A 6,464-nucleotide genomic window follows, 5' to 3' on the forward strand; every position below is an offset into this window, starting at 1 on the left:
TGTCTTTTATACTGATAATGAGTTCAAACAGATGCCATTAATACAGGTAATGAGTGGAGGACAGAGGAGCCTCTTAAAGAAGAAGTTACAGGTCTGTGAGAGCCAGAAATCTTGCTTGTTTGTAGGTGACCAAATACTTATTTTACCGAGGAATTTACCAATTAATTCTTTAAAAATCCTACAATGTGATTTTCTGGATTTTTTTTCTCATTTTGTCTCTCGTAGTTGAGGTATACCTATGATGAAAATTACAGGCCTCTCTCATCTTTTTAAGTGGGAGAACTTGCACAATTGGTGGCTGACTAAATACTTTTTTGCCCCACTGTATATATATATATATATGTGTGTGTGTGTGTGTGTATGGGGGGGGGGTTGAGAGTTGTCCCCCCTAAAAATATGATTAAAAACGGCGATGTGTATTGTAAATAACATTATATACTTTAATCTATAGGCCTATGTCCTCTTCATGCAACTTACAAGGAACTACTTCTTTTTTCTTGGCTTTTGCAACTTGTAATTATTGCATATCGCCACCTACTGTACACGAGTAGAGTAGTGTAGAGGGACTTTGCAGACTTTACTTAGGAAAAATACAAATAATACAAAAAACCACAAAGGGTTACCTTTTCGTTTCTAAATTCTTCTTATTAATCCTGTATTTTCAAGAAATATAAACAAAGCTTTGAATCTATTTCTTTCCATCCCTTGTTCTCTAAGAATATCTTCAATGTTATTTTCTTCGTCCATTTCCTGCCATTTCTGCCTGTATTCATGGTATTTATTGCATTTAAACAATACATGTTCTATATCTTCCTTGGTTTGACATCTTGTGCATAATCCATTACTCTTCCCTATTATCTGCAATGTATTAGTGATGTTAGGTTCTTGAACGAATCGTTCTTTTGAGCTGGTTCTCAGGAAGTAACCGGTTGAGCCGGTTCACAAATCGAACTGAATCGAACTTTAGTTCCGGGTTGATGACGCAGGACGCACAGCCGAAGTAGCACGTCCAACTCAAAAAGAACTGAATGAGCCGGGCCAACCAACTGTCGAAGTTTGCCGAGGATTACCGAGGACTCAACAAGAACCGAATGAGTCGTGTCGAAGTTTGCAGAGGATTACCGAAGATTCTGATGAGTGAGTTGACGATACTGTGCAAGCCTGAGACGCTATTGGAAATATGCTTGTTTATTATGACTGTTATTAATTTACATTTTATTAAAACCTGCAAAAACCTTGCTGTCGAGTGATGTAAATAAATTTTACAATAGTTTATTGTTCATTCTTTATACTGTAGACATGTAGAACATATCCATGTTTGTGCATCAAAATGACTTATTTGAATTTTTCATTGATACAACATGGTACTCAGTTGTTAGAAAAGAAATGCATAGAGACGTTATTGCTTGATGACATCAGGAACCGATTAATCGGCTTTTTGAACCGGTTCAATGAGCCGATCTGTCCGAAAAGAACCGGTTCGCGGAAATGAATTGGACTTTGCATCACTACAATGTATAATTCAATCCAGTATGACCTAATCTCAGCCTTGAGTATACTACTACTTCTCGCCTGTTTGCCATATTTATCCTTTTTCCTCTTACTTTTGCTTGGTTTATGTGATTACAAGGATCTAAAGAAACACTAGGGCTATATATAGTGCCTAACAAGCTTAACAAGATAACAAGACACACCTGGGGAGACTAATCAAGGGGAATCAATGAATAAACGGATTACAAACTGACTACAAACATCACGGGAGACAGGAAGTGATATAAAAGTCCAAGACAAGGCACAGAGAACATGTAACAAAAAATTCTAAAACAAAAATAAAACTGAACACCTCAAAATTGCAAAAAGAAAAAGCAATATCCTTAAAAAAAAATCCTTCAGTATAGCGGAAAATTAAAATAATGTTAAGCAAAATGAAAAAGTCAAAGCCTTCTTGCACTGGATGTGCTGGTTTCAGCCTGATTGCCGGCTGCAGTCATGTTTATATCTCATATTTAAAACACCTGTGATTCACAACCACTTGCTAAGGAACTCACATTCATGTATTCATGTAAAGTTGACAAGTTTGGGTGAGTAAGGGCAAAACGCACAAGATATTGCACTTTGAGTGCCCTGTAGTTGGCGAGTTGGCGATATTTGTAGCAGAAATAAACAGCAGAAGAAAAAGCTAGGGTGCCATGCAAAATGTAATGGGTAATTGCAAAACTCATAAAAAATGTAGTGGAGTAAAGAGTATAGATACTTATTCAAAAATGTAGTGAAATAAGGAGCAAAAGTTGCTAATATCTTTGTTACTCAGTAAAACTACAGAATATCCAAAAAGATACTCAATACAGTAATTAATTACATTTACTCAACTACTTTACACCTCTGTGAGTGTGGAGTAAACTCTGTGAGTTTACTGGAGTCTGAGGAGGAGGGGACAGAAGATACAACTCTCTTCAATATTTTGAATTTGGACTACAGTATCCATTTCAACCACTAGTTTTGATATTTCATACAATGCCTTTAAAGGGGTCATCGGATGCCCATTTTCCACAAGTCGATATGATTCTTTAGGGTCTTAATGAAAATGCTTATATGTCTTAATGCTTTTTTACCCTGTCAAAAGCAGCTCTTTTCAGAACAAGCCGTTTTGTAGCATTTTCCTTTAAATGTTAATGAGCTCTGCTGACCCCGCCCCTCTCTTCCGAGTTGCTCTCTGAGGGACTGTTTACTTTAGCCGCATTCATCGTGAAACTTGCTAATTAGCACATTATTAGGAAAGGCGATTTGCAAAGATTCATTACAAAACATTATACTCACTTCTGTAGATGAAGCTGGATCACGAATGATTCGCATGAACATAGACGCATTTATATAGATCGGGGGTGCATTCCCTTCAAAAACAAATGTAATCCACTGCATCTTCAGCGGCTCAGATGTCCGTTCAGAACAATTTAGCAGCTGCATCGCAATGCACTGGAAACCACACCGAACACCTTAGCATCATGCTGGAGAGTTTTACAAAGGCAAGGATCACTCAAATTTTCCTCAGAAAATGTATAAATCTATTTTAAATCGTATGTGTCATTGGTAAAATGCTCTAGCACAGCTGAAAGGTGTTACTCAGTTGTTAGAAAAGAAATGCATAGAGACGTTATTGCTTGATGACATCAGGAACCGATTAATCGGCTTTTTGAACCGGTTCAATGAGCCGATCTGTCCGAAAAGAACCGGTTCGCGGAAATGAATTGGACTTTGCATCACTACAATGTATAATTCAATCCAGTATGACCTAATCTCAGCCTTGAGTATACTACTACTTCTCGCCTGTTTGCCATATTTATCCTTTTTCCTCTTACTTTTGCTTGGTTTATGTGATTACAAGGATCTAAAGAAACACTAGGGCTATATGTAGTGCCTAACAAGCTTAACAAGATAACAAGACACACCTGGGGAGACTAATCAAGGGGAATCAATGAATAAACGGATTACAAACTGACTACAAACATCACGGGAGACAGGAAGTGATATAAAAGTCCAAGACAAGGCACAGAGAACATGTAACAAAAAATTCTAAAACAAAAATAAAACTGAACACCTCAAAATTGCAAAAAGAAAAAGCAATATCCTTCAAAAAAAATCCTTCAGTATAGCGGAAAATTCAAATAATGTTAAGCAAAATGAAAAAGTCAAAGCCTTCTTGCACTGGATGTGCTGGTTTCAGCCTGATTGCCGGCTGCAGTCATGTTTATATCTCATATTTAAAACACCTGTGATTCACAACCACTTGCTAAGGAACTCACATTCATGTAAAGTAGTCTTGTTGACAAGTTTGGGTGAGTAAGGGCAAAACGCACAAGATATTGCACTTTGAATGCCCTGTAGTTGGCGATATCACTTCTTTTGTAGCAGAAATAAACAGCAAAAGAAAAAGCTAGGGTGCCATGCAAAATGTAATGGGTAATTGCAAAACTCATAAAAAATGTAGTGGAGTAAAGAGTATAGATACTTATTCAAAAATGTAGTGAAATAAGGAGCAAAAGTTGCTAATATCTTTGTTACTCAGTAAAACTACAGAATATCCAAAAAGATACTCAATACAGTAATTAATTACATTTACTCAACTACTTTACACCTCTGTGAGTGTGGAGTAAACTCTGTGAGTTTACTGGAGTCTGAGGAGGAGGGGACAGAAGATACAACTCTCTTCAATATTTTGAATTTGGACTACAGTATCCATTTCAACCACTAGTTTTGATATTTCATACAATGCCTTTAAAGGGGTCATCGGATGCCCATTTTCCACAAGTCGATATGATTCTTTAGGGTCTTAATGAAAATGCTTATATGTCTTAATGCTTTTTTACCCTGTCAAAAGCAGCTCTTTTCAGAACAAGCCGTTTTGTAGCATTTTCCTTTAAATGTTAATGAGCTCTGCTGACCCCGCCCCTCTCTTCCGAGTTGCTCTCTGAGGGACTGTTTACTTTAGCCGCATTCATCGTGAAACTTGCTAATTAGCACATTATTAGGAAAGGCGATTTGCAAAGATTCATTACAAAACATTATACTCACTTCTGTAGATGAAGCTGGATCACGAATGATTCGCATGAACATAGACGCATTTATATAGATCGGGGGTGCATTCCCTTCAAAAACAAATGTAATCCACTGCATCTTCAGCGGCTCAGATGTCCGTTCAGAACAATTTAGCAGCTGCATCGCAATGCACTGGAAACCACACCGAACACCTTAGCATCATGCTGGAGAGTTTTACAAAGGCAAGGATCACTCAAATTTTCCTCAGAAAATGTATAAATCTATTTTAAATCGTATGTGTCATTGGTAAAATGCTCTAGCACAGCTGAAAGGTGTTACACATAATTGAACCTTCTTACTATATACATGTTGAGTCATGAACTCAGATGAGTCTAGCAGCTGTAGAGCTCCTGCAAACCTTTGATCTGCATGCTTCCCACAGTGCTCTGGTTAAATGAAGGATTGGGACTGGGGTCGGTTAGTGGTACGTCTTTGCTGTGGGAAGACTAGTGATGGCGAGATGAAGCCTTATGAAGCCTATTGAAGCTTTTCATCCAAGTGGTTCACAAAAGGGTTCATTTCTCGAGGCTTCATTTTGCTCACAATACCACCTGGTGGCCAAAGAGTGTAAAACAAGCAGATAGATTACAGATGACCTGATGTGATCTATGATTACACTGTTTTGCGCTTAAAAATAACGGTGAAGAAGAAAAAATCTATTTCCACATAGACTAATCTATTTATATGAATATAATGTGCATTTCCTAATGATTGTATAACATAATATAACATAACTGTGTAATAAACATATTGGCTTGAAATGAATGGGGCTATCAAATGTGTGTAAATCAAGTCTTTGCTCATAATAGGCAGGAGGGCCAATATTATTAGTCTAAAACTGGAAAGTGGCTGAATTTTACAGGGCAGAGGACTGTGAATTTACAAGATTCGAACTGCTTCCTGAACCAGTCTGTCCAAGCGAGGCTTCGGACGTCATCAATTACGTCATTTCTCAACCCTGGTCCTGGGCGCCCCCCCAGCACTGCACATTTTGTGTGTTTCCCTAATCAAACACACCTGATTCAACTCATTAGCTCATTAAAAGAAACTCCAGCACCTGAAATGGGTGTCAGATTAGGGAGACATACAAAATGTGCAGTGTTGGGGGGTGCTCAGGACCAGGGTTGAGAAACACTGCTCTAAAGCGATACAAGCCTCGATACGCGCTTCAAAGCTGCCGGGATTTCTCGACACATGCTCCGAAGCCTCGGCACAGAGCGTAACATCACTAGAGAAGACTGCTGGTGTGTAAATATGAAAAGAGTGTGTGAGCATCTGTGTGTGTCCGTGTGTCTGTTGGCAACTCAGGAAATCAGTTTCAGACCGCTGAACAGGATCAAAGTGAGTCAGCTTAGACACAAGGGCTCACTTCTCCTTCCAGATACACACATGGTCACACACATATACATTTTCACACACGCATTCAATCACACCCAGACTTTCCCACAGAGGCCCACGTCGAACACACAGCTATGCTGAACTGCAAAGCACAGGCACACCCTTAAATGATTAGTTCACTTTCAAATGAAAATTTCCTGATCATTTACTCACCCCCATGTCATCCAAGATATTTACGTCTTTCTTTCTTCAGTCGAAAAGAAATTAAGGTTTTTGATGAAAACATTCCAAGATTATTCTCCTTATAGTGGACTTCAACGGCTATATACTGTAAAAAATGTATATACTTGTTAACCTCAAACGCTCGTCTTGTGTAGCTCTGCAATGCGCATGCGTACTCTGTGCAGTCCCGTTCAAAACAGTTAAGGTATGCCAAAAAACTCCCATCTCATTTTCTCCTCCAACTTCAAAATCGTCCTACATCGCTGCTGAAGTACCGACCCAGTGTTTACAACGTGAACATGCAAAGAAGG

The sequence above is a fragment of the Sinocyclocheilus grahami genome, unplaced genomic scaffold (genome assembly GCF_001515645.1).
Source record: "Sinocyclocheilus grahami isolate Dianchi unplaced genomic scaffold, SAMN03320097.WGS_v1.1 scaffold204.1, whole genome shotgun sequence".
NCBI lineage: Eukaryota > Metazoa > Chordata > Actinopteri > Cypriniformes > Cyprinidae > Sinocyclocheilus > Sinocyclocheilus grahami.